The following is a 14,332-nucleotide window of genomic DNA, read 5'->3' on the forward strand; positions in this document are numbered from 1 at the left end:
TGAATTTAGTAAGTAATCGCACATATGTACTACTTTAATTGCAAACTGATTTTCCCTGCAGTGTCCATCAATTGTGTTCTAGTGGTGCACCAGTCCCTCCTGCAGCAAAGCACCCCCACAACATGATGCTGCCACCCCGGTTCTTCACGGTTGGGATGGTGTTCTTCGGCTTGCAAGCTTCCACCTTTTGCCTCCAAACATAACAATGGTCATTATGGCCAAATAGTTCTATTTTTGTTTCATCAGACCAGAGGACATTTCTCCAAAAAGTAGGATCTTTGTCCACAAACTGCGGTCAGGCTTTTTTATGGCAGTTTTGGAGGAGCAGCTTCTTCCTTGCTGAGTGGCTTTTCAGGTTATGTCGATATAGGACTCGTTTTACTGTGGATGTAGATACTTTTGGACCTGTTTCCTCCAGCATCTTCACAAGGTCCTTTGCTGTTGTTCTGGGATTGATTTGCACTTTTCGCACCAAAGTACGTTCATCTCTAGGAGACAGAACGCGTCTCCTTCCTGAGCGGTATGACGGCTGCGTGGTCACATGGTGTTTTTACTTGCGTACCATTTTTTCTACAGATGAACTCGGTACCTTCAGGCGTTTGGAAATTGCTCCCAAGGATGAACCAGACATGTGGAGGTCTACAATTGTTTTCTGAGGTCTTGGCTGATTTCTTTTGATTTTCCCATGATGTCAAGCAAAGAGGCACCGAGTTTAAAGGTAGGCTTTGAAATACATCTACAGGTACACCTCCAATTGACTCAAATGATGTCAATTAGCCTATCAGAAGCTTCTAAAGCCATGACATCATTTTCGGGAATTTTCCACGCTGTTTAAAAGCACAGCCATCTTAGTGTATGTAAACCTCTGACCCACTGGATTTGTGATACAGTGAATTATAAGTGAAATAATCTGTCTGTAAACAATTGTTGGAAAAATGACTTGTGTCATGCAAAAAGTACATGTCCCAACCGAGTTGACAAAACTATAGTTTGTTAATAACCTGTTGGGGCTACAGGTTAGCAATGAACCCCGAGACGGGATTGCTAACAAGGCTGGAAATTCAAAACATCAAAAATCTAATAATTTCAATTTCTCAAACAATCAACTATTTTACACAATTTAAAAGATAAACATCTCCTTAATCTAACCACATTGTTCGATTTTCAAAGAGGCTTTACGGCAAAAGCATAAAGTTAGATTATGTTAGGACAGTACATAGCCACAAAAGTACAAACATCCAGTTTCAATTCAAGGTCAGGCGTCACCAAAAGCAGAAACCAGCTAAAATTATGCACCAACCTTTGACAATCTCCATCAGATGACACTCCTAGGACATTATGTTATGCAATACATGCATTTTTTGTTCCATCAAGTTCATATTTATATCCAAAAACAGCATTTTACAGTAGCGTGAAATTCAGATTTTTTTCTTCTCTGAAATGCTTCCGGTGAACATATCAAAATTACTATTCGAAAACATTGGTAAATTATAATATTGTCATTCAAAGAATAATATATTATCATCTCGTAATTGCTACCGAATGGCCAGATCTCAAAATAACTTTACTGGGAAATCACATTTTGCAATAAACGGGGTGCTATGCTAAGAACAATAAGCTATGCTATACAGTTAGCATCATCTAATATCGATAATAACATTGTAAATATCCCCTTACCTTTGATTATCTCCATCAGAAGGCACTGCCAGGAATCCCAGGTCCAGAACAAATGTGGTTTCTTTTGACAAAGTTCATAATTTATGTCCAAATAACACCAAGTAGTTCGCGTTCAGTATGCTCCCACAAAACGTGGTGGGGGGGGTGTAAAATCACGCCGAAAAGCTAAAAAAACCTAGTAAATAATCTATTTACGTTCGTTCAAACATGTCAAACGTTGTTTAGCATTAATCTTTTGGTCCATTTTTAACGTTAAACATCAGTAATATTTTCACACAACCTATCCTATGTCTAGATAAACAATTATGACAAACTCACGCTTCTCAGATTTATGCGCAGGCGCAAAAAAATGAAGTGACGACATGTCAACTTCCCTGCATTCTAATTTGCTCTCTGTTTATCATAGACGCTTCAAACAACTTTATAAAGATCGTTGACATCTAGTGGAAGCCGTAGGAGTTGCGAAATGAATCCTTTCTCACTATGGTATCTATAAAACAATGACACTAAATAGTACAGTCACAAAATTCAATTTTTTTTGGAGCTATTTTTCACAGGTTTTTGCCTGCAATATGAGTTTTGTTATACTTACAGACACCATTCAAACTGTTTTAGAAAATTCAGAGTGTTTTCTATCCGAATGTGTTAATAATATGCATATCCTAGCTTCTGAGTTGGTGTAGGAGGCAGTTAAAAATGGGCACATATTTTTTTCAAAGTTTCTCAATACTGCCCCCTAGTCCCAACAGGTTTTAAACAAGACATGTGTGGAGTGGTTGACAAACGACTTTTAATGACTCCAACATAAGTGTACGTAAACTTCCGACTTCAACTGTATGTACCATTTCAAATTGTAAACCGATTAGCACAGAAGTATCCTTCCCTGGTGGTCTAGTGGTTAGGATTCGGCGCTCTCGCGGCCCGGGTTCGATTCCCGGTCAGGGAACTTATCATTTGCGACCTTTTTACTTGTGCAACCTGTCACAAAAATTTTTGGCAGACATCGCACATATGTAGCATTTCAAATTGAGAACCGATTTGCTTTGGGTTATCCTTCCCTGATGGTCTAGTGGTTAGGATTCGGTGCTCTCATCGCCGCGGCCCGGGTTTGATTCCTGGTCAGGGAACTAGTCTTTGTTACTTGTGCAACCTGTCACACTGAATTTAGTAGGTAATCGCACATATGTACCACTTTAATTGCAAACTGATTTCCCCTGCATTATTCTTACCTTGTTTTCTAGTGGTGCACCAGTCCCTCCTGCAGCAAAGCACCCCCACAACATGATGCTGCCACCCCTGTGCTTCACGGTTGGGATGGTGTTCTTCGGCTTGCAAGCCTCCACCTTTTGCCTCCAAACATAACAATGGTCATTATGGCCAAATAGTTATATTTTTGTTTCATCAGACCAGAGGACATTTCTCCAAAAAGTAGGATCTTTGTCCACAAACTGCAGTCAGGCTTTTTTATGGCAGTTTTGGAGCAGCAGCTTCTTCCTTGCTGAGCGGCCTTTCAGGTTATGTCGATATAGGACTCGTTTTACTGTGGATGTAGATACTTTTGGACCTGTTTCCTCCAGCATCTTCACAAGGTCCTTTGCTGTTGTTCTGGGATTGATTTGCACTTTTCGCAGCAAAGTACGTTCATCTCTAGGAGACAGAACGCGTCTCCTTCCTGAGCGGTATGACGGCTGCGTGGTCACATGGTGTTTTTACTTGCGTACCATTTTTTCTACAGATGAACTCGGTACCTTCAGGCGTTTGGAAATTGCTCCCAAGGATGAACCAGACTTGTGGAGGTCTACAATTGTTTTCTGAGGTCTTGGCTGATTTCTTTTGATTTTCCCATGATGTCAAGCAAAGAGGCACCGAGTTTAAAGTTAGGCCTTGAAATACATCTACAGGTACACCTCCAATTGACTCAAATGATGTCAATTAGCCTATCAGAAGCTTCTAAAGCCATGACATCATTTTCGGGATTTTTCCACGCTGTTTAAAGGCACAGCCAACTTAGTGTATGTAAACCTCTGACCCACTGGATTTGTGATACAGTGAATTATAAGTGAAATAATCTGTCTGTAAACAATTGTTGGAAAAATGACTTGTGTCATGCACAAAGTACATGTCCTAACCGACTTGCCAAAACTATAGTTTGTTAAACAAGACATGTGTGGAGTGGTTGACAAACGACTTTTAATGACTCCAACATAAGTTTACGTAAACTTCCGTCGTCAACTGTATGTACCATTTCAAATTGTAAACCGATTTGCACAGCAGTATCCTTCCCTGGTGGTCTAGTGGTTAGGATTCGGCGCTCTCACCGCCACGGCCTGGGTTCGATTCCCGGTCAGGGAACTAGTCTTTGTTACTTGTGCATCCTGTCACACTGAATTTAGTAAGCAATCGCACATATGTACCACTTTAATTGCAAACTGATTTTCCCTGCAGTGTCCATCCATTGTGTTCGAGTCGTGCACCAGTCCCTCCTGCAGCAAAGCACCCCCACAACATGATGCTGCCACCCCGGTTCTTCACGGTTGTGATGGTGTTCTTTGGCTTGCAAGCCTCCAAACATAACAATGGTCATTATGGCCAAATAGTTATATTTTTGTTTCATCAGACCAGAGGACATTTCTCCAAAACGTAGGATCTTTGTCCACAAACTGCAGTCAGGCTTTTTTATGGCAGTTTTGGAGCAGCAGCTTCTTCCTTGCTGAGTGGCCTTTCAGGTTATGTCGATATAGGACTCGTTTTACTGTGGATGTAGATACACTTGGACCTGTTTCCTCCAGCATCTTCACAAGGTCCTTTGCTGTTGTTCTGGGATTGATTTGCACTTTTCGCACCAAAGTACGTTCATCTCTAGGAGACAGAACGCGTCTCCTTCCTGAGCGGTATGACGGCTGCGTGGTCACATGGTGTTTTTACTTGCGTACCATTTTTTCTACAGATGAACTCGGTACCTTCAGGCGTTTGGAAATTGCTCCCAAGGATGAACCAGACTTGTGGAGGTCTACAATTGTTTTCTGAGGTCTTGGCTGATTTCTTTTGATTTTCCCATGATGTCAAGCAAAGAGGCACCGAGTTTAAAGGTAGGCTTTGAAATACATCTACAGGTACACCTCCAATTGACTCAAATGATGTCAATTAGCCTATCAGAAGCTTCTAAAGCCATGACATCATTTTCGGGAATTTTCCACGCTGTTTAACCTCTATGGGCTAGGTGGGACGCAAGCGTCCCACCCGTGGTGCACTCCATCAACAGCAGGTGCATTTCAAGAGCGGCAAATTTGAATCCAAATAAATGTCAAAATTCAAATTTTTCAAACATACAACTATTTTACACCCTTTGAAAGATAAACATCTCCTTAATCTAACCACGTTTTCCGATTTCAAAAAGGTTTTACGGCGAAAGCATAAATTTAGAGTATGTTAGGACAGTACATTTACAAGAGTTGTGTGTAATGTTGTGCCAATTCAAAGACAGGCGTCACCAAAACCATAAAATCAGCTAAAATTATGCACTAACCTTTTACAATCTCCAACAGATGACACTCCTAGGACATTATGTTAGACAATGCATGCATTTTTAGTTCTATCAAGTTCATATTTATATCCAAAAACAGCGTTTTACTGTGGCGTTGATGTTCAGGAAATCGTTTCCCTCCAATAACCGGCATTCAAGTTAGCACCACAAATTAAATAATTAAAATTAGAAAACATTGGTAAAATATTATATTGTCATTTAAAGAATTATAGATTTACATCTCTTGAACGCAATCAACTTGCCAGATTTAAAAATAACCTTACTGGGAAATCACACTTTGCAATAATCTGAGCACTGCGCCCAGAAAAATACGCGTTGCGATACAGACTAGCCGCCATGTTGGGGAGATCTAAAATCGAAAATACTATGTAAATAATCCATTACCTTTGATTCTCTTCATCAGATGTCACTTCCAGGTATCACAGGTCCATAACGAATGTAGTTTTGTTCAAAAAAGTTCATCATTTATGTCCAAAAATCTCCGTCTTGTTAGCACATGATCTAAGCCCGCCGGACTTCACTTCATGAACGAGGGGAAAAAATATATTTACGTTCGTTCAAACATGTCAAACGTTGTATAGCATAAATCATTAGGGCCTTTTTTAACCAGAACATGAATAAAATTCAAGGCGGACGAATGCAAAATCTTTTAAAACGTATTGGAACGAGGGTACCCAGCATGACCTAGCGCGCCAGGTGTCTAATGGGCCATCATCGTTCCATGGCTCTTGTTCGGTCAGATCTCCCTCCAGAAGACTCAAAACACTTTGTAAAGGCTGGTGACATCTAGTGGAAGCAATAGGAAGTGCCAAAATATTCCTCAGCCCCTGTGTTTTTCAATGGCATAGGTTTAAAGGTAATACAACACATCAGGTATCCACTTCCTGTCAGAATCTGTCTCAGGGTTTTGCCTGCCAAATGAGTTCTGTTATACTCACAGACACCATTCAAACAGTTTTAGAAACTTTAGGGTGTTTTCTATCCATATATAATAAGTATATGCATATTCTAGTTACTGGGTAGGATTAGTAACCAGATTAAATCGGGTACATTTTTTTATCCAGCCGTGCAAATACTGCCCCCAAGCCCAAACAGGTTAAAGGCACAGCCAACTTAGTGTATGTAAACCTCTGACCCACTGGATTTGTGATACAGTGAATTGTAAGTGAAATAATCTGTCTGTAAACAATTGTTGGAAAAATGACATGTGTCATGCACAAAGTACATGTCCTAACCGACTTGCCAAAACTATAGTTTGTTAAACAAGACATGTGTGGAGTGGTTGACAAACGACTTTTAATGACTCCTACATAAGTGTACGTAAACTTCCGACTTCAACTGTATGTACCATTTCAAATTTTAAACAGATTTGCACAGAAGTATCCTTCCTTGGTGGTCTAGTGGTTGGGATTCGGCGCTCTCACCACCGCGGCCTGGGTTCGATTCCCGGTCAGGGAACTAATCATTTGCGACCTGTTTACTTGTGCAACCTGTCACAAAAAATCTTCTCGGACATCGCACATATGTAGCATTTCCAATTGTGAACCGATTTACTTTGGGTTATCCTTCCCTGGTGGTCTAGTGGTTAGGATTCGGCGCTCTCACCGCTGCAGCCCGGGTTCGATTCCCGGTCAGGGAACTAGTCTTTGTTACTTGTGCAACCTGTCACACTGAATTTAGTAGGTAATCGCACATATGTACCACTTTAATTGCAAACTGATTTCCCCTGAGTTATCCTTACCTTGTTTTCTAGTGGTGCACCAGTCCCTCCTGCAGCAAAGCACCCCCACAACATGATGCTGCCACCCCTGTGCTTCACGGTTGGGATGGTGTTCTTCGGCTTGCAAGCCTCCAAACATAACAATGGTCATTATGGCCAAATAGTTATATTTTTGTTTCATCAGACCATAGGACATTTCTCCAAAAAGTAGGATCTTTGTCCACAAACTGCAGTCAGGCTTTTTTATGGCAGTTTTGGAGCAGCAGCTTCTTCCTTGCTGAGTGGCCTTTCAGGTTATGTCGATATAGGACTCGTTTTACTGTGGATGTAGATACTTTTGGACCTGTTTCCTCCAGCATCTTCACAAGGTCCTTTGCTGTTGTTCTGGGATTGATTTGCACTTTTCGCACCAAAGTACGTTCATCTCTAGGAGACAGAACGCGTCTCCTTCCTGAGCGGTATGACGGCTGCGTGGTCACATGGTGTTTTTACTTGCGTACCATTTTTTCTACAGATGAACTCGGTACCTTCAGGCGTTTGGAAATTGCTCCCAAGGATGAACCAGACTTGTGGAGGTCTACAATTGTTTTCTGAGGTCTTGGCTGATTTCTTTTGATTTTCCCATGATGTCAAGCAAAGAGGCACCGAGTTTAAAGGTAGGCCTTGAAATACATCTACAGGTACACCTCCAATTGACTCAAATGATGTCAATTAGCCAATCAGAAGCTTCTAAAGCCATGACATCATTTTCGGGAATTTTCCACGCTGTTTAAAGGCACAGCCAACTTAGTGTATGTAAACCTCTGACCCACTGGATTTGTGATACAGTGAATTATAAGTGAAATAATCTGTCTGTAAACAATTGTTGGAAAAATGACTTGTGTCATGCACAAAGTACATGTCCTAACCGACTTGCCAAAACTATAGTTTGTTAATAACCTGTTGGGGCTACAGGTTAGCAATGAACCCCGAGACGGGATTGCTAACAAGGCTGGAAATTCAAAACATCAAAAATCTAATAATTTCAATTTCTCAAACAATCAACTATTTTACACAATTTAAAAGATAAACATCTCCTTAATCTAACCACATTGTTCGATTTTCAAAGAGGCTTTACGGCAAAAGCATAAAGTTAGATTATGTTAGGACAGTACATAGCCACAAAAGTACAAACATCCAGTTTCAATTCAAGGTCAGGCGTCACCAAAAGCAGAAACCAGCTAAAATTATGCACCAACCTTTGACAATCTCCATCAGATGACACTCCTAGGACATTATGTTATGCAATACATGCATTTTTTGTTCCATCAAGTTCATATTTATATCCAAAAACAGCATTTTACAGTAGCGTGAAATTCAGATTTTTTTCTTCTCTGAAATGCTTCCGGTGAACATATCAAAATTACTATTCGAAAACATTGGTAAATTATAATATTGTCATTCAAAGAATAATATATTATCATCTCGTAATTGCTACCGAATGGCCAGATCTCAAAATAACTTTACTGGGAAATCACATTTTGCAATAAACGGGGTGCTATGCTAAGAACAATAAGCTATGCTATACAGTTAGCATCATCTAATATCGATAATAACATTGTAAATATCCCCTTACCTTTGATTATCTCCATCAGAAGGCACTGCCAGGAATCCCAGGTCCAGAACAAATGTGGTTTCTTTTGACAAAGTTCATAATTTATGTCCAAATAACACCAAGTAGTTCGCGTTCAGTATGCTCCCACAAAACGTGGTGGGGGGGGTGTAAAATCACGCCGAAAAGCTAAAAAAACCTAGTAAATAATCTATTTACGTTCGTTCAAACATGTCAAACGTTGTTTAGCATTAATCTTTTGGTCCATTTTTAACGTTAAACATCAGTAATATTTTCACACAACCTATCCTATGTCTAGATAAACAATTATGACAAACTCACGCTTCTCAGATTTATGCGCAGGCGCAAAAAAATGAAGTGACGACATGTCAACTTCCCTGCATTCTAATTTGCTCTCTGTTTATCATAGACGCTTCAAACAACTTTATAAAGATCGTTGACATCTAGTGGAAGCCGTAGGAGTTGCGAAATGAATCCTTTCTCACTATGGTATCTATAAAACAATGACACTAAATAGTACAGTCACAAAATTCAATTTTTTTTGGAGCTATTTTTCACAGGTTTTTGCCTGCAATATGAGTTTTGTTATACTTACAGACACCATTCAAACTGTTTTAGAAAATTCAGAGTGTTTTCTATCCGAATGTGTTAATAATATGCATATCCTAGCTTCTGAGTTGGTGTAGGAGGCAGTTAAAAATGGGCACATATTTTTTTCAAAGTTTCTCAATACTGCCCCCTAGTCCCAACAGGTTTTAAACAAGACATGTGTGGAGTGGTTGACAAACGACTTTTAATGACTCCAACATAAGTGTACGTAAACTTCCGACTTCAACTGTATGTACCATTTCAAATTGTAAACCGATTTGCACAGCAGTATCCTTCCCTGGTGGTCTAGTGGTTAGGATTCGGCGCTCTCACCGCCGCGGCCCGGGTTCGATTCCCCGTCAGGGGACTTATCATTTGTGACCTTTTGACTTGTGCAACCTGTCACAAATTTTTTTGGGCGGACATCGCACATATGTAGCATTTCAAATTGAGAACCGATTTGCTTTGGGTTATCCTTCCCTGATGGTCTAGTGGTTAGGATTCGGTGCTCTCACCGCCGCGGCCCAGGTTCGATTCCCGGTTAGGGAACTAGTCTTTGTTACTTGTGCAACCTGTCACACTGAATTTAGTAGGTAATCGCACATATGTACCACTTTAATTGTAAACTGATTTCCCCTGCATTGTCCTTACCTTGTTTTCTAGTGGTGCACCAGTCCCTCCTGCAGCAAAGCACCCCCACAACATGATGCTGCCACCCCTGTGCTTCACGGTTGGGATGGTGTTCTTCGGCTTGCAAGCCTCCACCTTTTGCCTCCAAACATAACAATGGTCATTATGGCCAAATAGTTATATTTTTGTTTCATCAGACCAGAGGACATTTCTCCAAAAAGTAGGATCTTTGTCCACAAACTGCAGTCAGGCTTTTTTATGGCAGTTTTGGAGCAGCAGCTTCTTCCTTGCTGAGCGGCCTTTCAGGTTATGTCGATATAGGACTCGTTTTACAGTGGATGTAGATACTTTTGGACCTGTTTCCTCCAGCATCTTCACAAGGTCCTTTGCTGTTGTTCTGGGATTGATTTGCACTTTTCGCACCAAAGTACGTTCATCTCTAGGAGACAGAACGCGTCTCCTTCCTGAGCGGTATGACGGCTGCGTGGTCACATGGTGTTTTTACTTGCGTACCATTTTTTCTACAGATGAACTCGGTACCTTCAGGCGTTTGGAAATTGCTCCCAAGGATGAACCAGACTTGTGGAGGTCTACAATTGTTTTCTGAGGTCTTGGCTGATTTCTTTTGATTTTCCCATGATGTCAAGCAAAGAGGCACCGAGTTTAAAGGTAGGCCTTGAAATACATCTACAGGTACACCTCCAATTGACTCAAATGATGTCAATTAGCCTATCAGAAGCTTCTAAAGCCATGACACCATTTTCGGGAATTTTCCACGCTGTTTAAAGGCACAGCCAACTTAGTGTATGTAAACCTCTGACCCACTGGATTTGTGATACAGTGAATTATAAGTGAAATAATCTGTCTGTAAACAATTGTTGGAAAAATGACTTGTGTCATGCACAAAGTACATGTCCTAACCGACTTGCCAAAACTATAGTTTGTTAAACAAGACATGTGTGGAGTGGTTGACAAACGACTTTTAATGACTCCAACATAAGTGTACGTAAACTTCCGACTTCGACTGTATGTACCATTTGAAATTGTAAACCGATTTCCACAGAAGTATCCTTCCCTGGTGGTCTAGTGGTTAGGATTAGGCGCTCTCACAGCCGCGGCCCGGGTTCGATTCCCGGTCAGGGAACTTATCATTTGCGACCTTTTTACTTGTGCAACCTATCACAAAAAATTTGGGCGGACATCGCACATATGTAGCATTTCAAATTGAGAACCGATTTGCTTTGGCTTATCCTTCCCTGATGGTCTACTGGTTAGGATTCGGTGCTCTCACCGCCGCGGCCCGGGTTCGATTCCCGGTCAGGGAACTAGTCTTTGTTACTTGTGCAACCTGTCACACTGAATTTAGTAGGTAATCGCACATATGTACCACTTTAATTGCAAACTGATTTCCCCTGCATTATCCTTACCTTGTTTTCTAGTGGTGCACCAGTCCCTCCTGCAGCAAAGCACCCCCACAACATGATGCTGCCACCCCTGTGCTTCACTGTTGGGATGGTGTTCTTCGGCTTGCAAGCCTCCACCTTTTGCCTCCAAACATAACAATGGTCATTATAGCCAAATAGTTATATTTTTGTTTCATCAGACCAGAGGACATTTCTCCAAAAAGTAGGATCTTTGTCCACAAACTGCAGTCAGGCTTTTTTATGGCAGTTTTGGAGCAGCAGCTTCTTCCTTGCTGAGCGGCCTTTCAGGTTAAGTCGATATAGGACTCGTTTTACTGTGGATATAGATACTTTTGGACCTGTTTCCTCCAGCATCTTCACAAGGTCCTTTGCTGTTGTTCTGGGATTGATTTGCACTTTTCGCACCAAAGTACGTTCATCTCTAGGAGACAGAACGCGTCTCCTTCCTGAGCGGTATGACGGCTGCGTGGTCACATGGTGTTTTTACTTGCGTACCATTTTTTCTACAGATGAACTCGGTACCTTCAGGCGTTTGGAAATTGCTCCCAAGGATGAACCAGACTTGTGGAGGTCTACAATTGTTTTCTGAGGTCTTGGCTGATTTCTTTTGATTTTCCCATGATGTCAAGCAAAGAGGCACCGAGTTTAAAGGTAGGCCTTGAAATACATCTACAGGTACACCTCCAATTGACTCAAATGATGTCAATTAGCCAATCAGAAGCTTCTAAAGCCATGACATCATTTTCGGGAATTTTCCACGCTGTTTAAAGGCACAGCCAACTTAGTGTATGTAAACCTCTGACCCACTGGATTTGTGATACAGTGAATTATAAGTGAAATAATCTGTCTGTAAACAATTGTTGGAAAAATGACTTGTGTCATGCACAAAGTACATGTCCTAACCGACTTGCCAAAACTATAGTTTGTTAAACAAGACATGTGTGGAGTGGTTGACAAACGACTTTTAATGACTCCAACATAAGTGTACGTAAACTTCCGACTTCAACTGTATGTACCATTTGAAATTGTAAACCGATTTGCACAGAAGTATCCTTCCCTGGTGGTCTAGTGGTTAGGATTCGGTGCTCTCACCGCCGCGGCCTGGGTTCGATTCCCGGTCAGGGAACTTATCATTTGCGACGTTTTTACTTGTGCAACCTGTCACAAAAAATTTGGGCGGACATCGCACATATATAGCATTTCAAATTGAGAACCTATTCGCTTTGTGTTATCCTTCCCTGATGGTCTAGTGGTTAGGATTCGGTGTTCTCGCGGCCCGGGTTCGATTCCCGGTCAGGGAACTAGTCTTTGTTACTTGTGCAACCTGTCACACTGAATTTAGTAGGTAATCGCACATATGTACCACTTTAATTGCAAACTGATTTCCCCTGCATTATCCTTACCTTGTTTTCTAGTGGTGCACCAGTCCCTCCTGCAGCAAAGCACCCCCACAACATGATGCTGCCACCCCTGTGCTTCACTGTTGGGATGGTGTTCTTCGGCTTGCAAGCCTCCACCTTTTGCCTCCAAACATAACAATGGTCATTATAGCCAAATAGTTATATTTTTGTTTCATCAGACCAGAGGACATTTCTCCAAAAAGTAGGATCTTTGTCCACAAACTGCAGTCAGGCTTTTTTATGGCAGTTTTGGAGCAGCAGCTTCTTCCTTGCTGAGCGGCCTTTCAGGTTAAGTCGATATAGGACTCGTTTTACTGTGGATGTAGATACTTTTTGACCTGTTTCCTCCAGCATCTTCACAAGGTCCTTTGCTGTTGTTCTGGGATTGATTTGCACTTTTAACACCAAAGTACGTTCATCTCTAGGAGACAGAACGCGTCTCCTTCCTGAGCGGTATGACGGCTGCGTGGTCACATGCTGTTTTTACTTGCGTACCATTTTTTCTACAGATGAACTCGGTACCTTCAGGCGTTTGGAAATTGCTCCCAAGGATGAACCAGACTTGTGGAGGTCTACAATTGTTTTCTGAGGTCTTGGCTGATTTCTTTTGATTTTCCCATGATGTCAAGCAAAGAGGCACCGAGTTTAAGGTAGGCCTTGAAATACATCTACAGGTACACCTCCAATTCACTCAAATGATGTCAATTAGCCAATCAGAAGCTTCTAAAGCAATGACATCATTTTCGGGAATTTTCCACGCTGTTTAAAGGCACAGCCAACTTAGTGTATGTAAACCTCTGACCCACTGGATTTGTGATACAGTGAATTATAAGTGAAATAATCTGTCTGTAAACAATTGTTGGAAAAATGACTTGTGTCATGCACAAAGTACATGTCCTAACCGACTTGCCAAAACTATAGTTTGTTAAACAAGACATGTGTGGAGTGGTTGACAAACGACTTTTAATGACTCCAACATAAGTGTACGTAAACTTCCGACTTCAAATGTATGTACCATTTCAAATTGTAAACCGATTTGCACAGAAGTATCCTTCCCTGGTGGTCTATTGGTTTGGATTTGGCGCTCTCACCGCCGCGGCCCGGGTTCGATTCCTGGTCAGGGAACTTATCATTTGCGACCTTTTTACTTGTGCAACCTGTCACAAAAGATTTGGGCGGACATCGCACATATGTAGCATTTCAAATTGAGAACCGATTTGCTTTGTGTTATCGTTCCCTGATGGTCTAGTGGTTAGGATTCGGTGCTCTCACCGCCGCGGCCCGGGTTCGATTCCCGGTCAGTGAACTAGTCTTTGTTACTTGTGCAACCTGTCACACTGAATTTAGTAGGTAATCGCACATATGTACCACTTTAATTGCAAACTGATTTCCCCTGCATTATTCTTACCTTGTTTTCTAGTGGTGCACCAGTCCCTCCTGCAGCAAAGCACCCCCACAACCTGATGCTGCCACTCCTGTGCTTCACTGTTGGGATGGTGTTCTTCGGCTTGCAAGCCTCCACCTTTTGCCTCCAAACATAACAATGGTCATTATAGCCAAATAGTTATATTTTTGTTTCATCAGACCAGAGGACATTTCTCCAAAAAGTAGGATCTTTGTCCACAAACTGCAGTCAGGCTTTTTTATGGCAGTTTTGGAGCAGCAGCTTCTTCCTTGCTGAGCGGCCTTTCAGGTTAAGTCGATATAGGACTCGTTTTACTGTGGATGTAGATACTT

The 14,332-nt window shown here is 41.5% G+C and overlaps 9 non-coding genes across 9 annotated transcripts; all 9 read left to right on the forward strand.

Annotated features, from left to right (window-relative positions):
• The first annotated feature begins 2,732 nt into the window (after positions 1-2,732).
• trnae-cuc (transfer RNA glutamic acid (anticodon CUC)) lies at positions 2,733-2,804 on the forward strand. The gene has a single exon. It is a non-coding gene; the product is annotated as a tRNA-Glu (tRNA).
• A 1,153-nt stretch (positions 2,805-3,957) lies between these two features.
• On the forward strand, positions 3,958-4,029 carry trnae-cuc (transfer RNA glutamic acid (anticodon CUC)). Its single transcript has one exon. It is a non-coding gene; the product is annotated as a tRNA-Glu (tRNA).
• Positions 4,030-6,788: 2,759 nt separating this feature from the next.
• On the forward strand, positions 6,789-6,860 carry trnae-cuc (transfer RNA glutamic acid (anticodon CUC)). The gene has a single exon. It is a non-coding gene; the product is annotated as a tRNA-Glu (tRNA).
• Positions 6,861-9,436: 2,576 nt separating this feature from the next.
• Positions 9,437-9,508, forward strand: trnae-cuc (transfer RNA glutamic acid (anticodon CUC)). Its single transcript has one exon. It is a non-coding gene; the product is annotated as a tRNA-Glu (tRNA).
• Positions 9,509-9,618: 110 nt separating this feature from the next.
• On the forward strand, positions 9,619-9,690 carry trnae-cuc (transfer RNA glutamic acid (anticodon CUC)). Its single transcript has one exon. It is a non-coding gene; the product is annotated as a tRNA-Glu (tRNA).
• A 1,153-nt stretch (positions 9,691-10,843) lies between these two features.
• Positions 10,844-10,915, forward strand: trnae-cuc (transfer RNA glutamic acid (anticodon CUC)). Its single transcript has one exon. It is a non-coding gene; the product is annotated as a tRNA-Glu (tRNA).
• Positions 10,916-11,024: 109 nt separating this feature from the next.
• Positions 11,025-11,096, forward strand: trnae-cuc (transfer RNA glutamic acid (anticodon CUC)). Its single transcript has one exon. It is a non-coding gene; the product is annotated as a tRNA-Glu (tRNA).
• Positions 11,097-12,249: 1,153 nt separating this feature from the next.
• trnae-cuc (transfer RNA glutamic acid (anticodon CUC)) lies at positions 12,250-12,321 on the forward strand. The gene has a single exon. It is a non-coding gene; the product is annotated as a tRNA-Glu (tRNA).
• Positions 12,322-13,829: 1,508 nt separating this feature from the next.
• Positions 13,830-13,901, forward strand: trnae-cuc (transfer RNA glutamic acid (anticodon CUC)). Its single transcript has one exon. It is a non-coding gene; the product is annotated as a tRNA-Glu (tRNA).
• The last annotated feature ends 431 nt before the right edge of the window (positions 13,902-14,332 follow it).

This window comes from Salmo salar, chromosome 04, assembly GCF_965601325.2.
Source record: "Salmo salar chromosome 04, fSalSal1, whole genome shotgun sequence".
Lineage (NCBI taxonomy): Eukaryota > Metazoa > Chordata > Actinopteri > Salmoniformes > Salmonidae > Salmo > Salmo salar.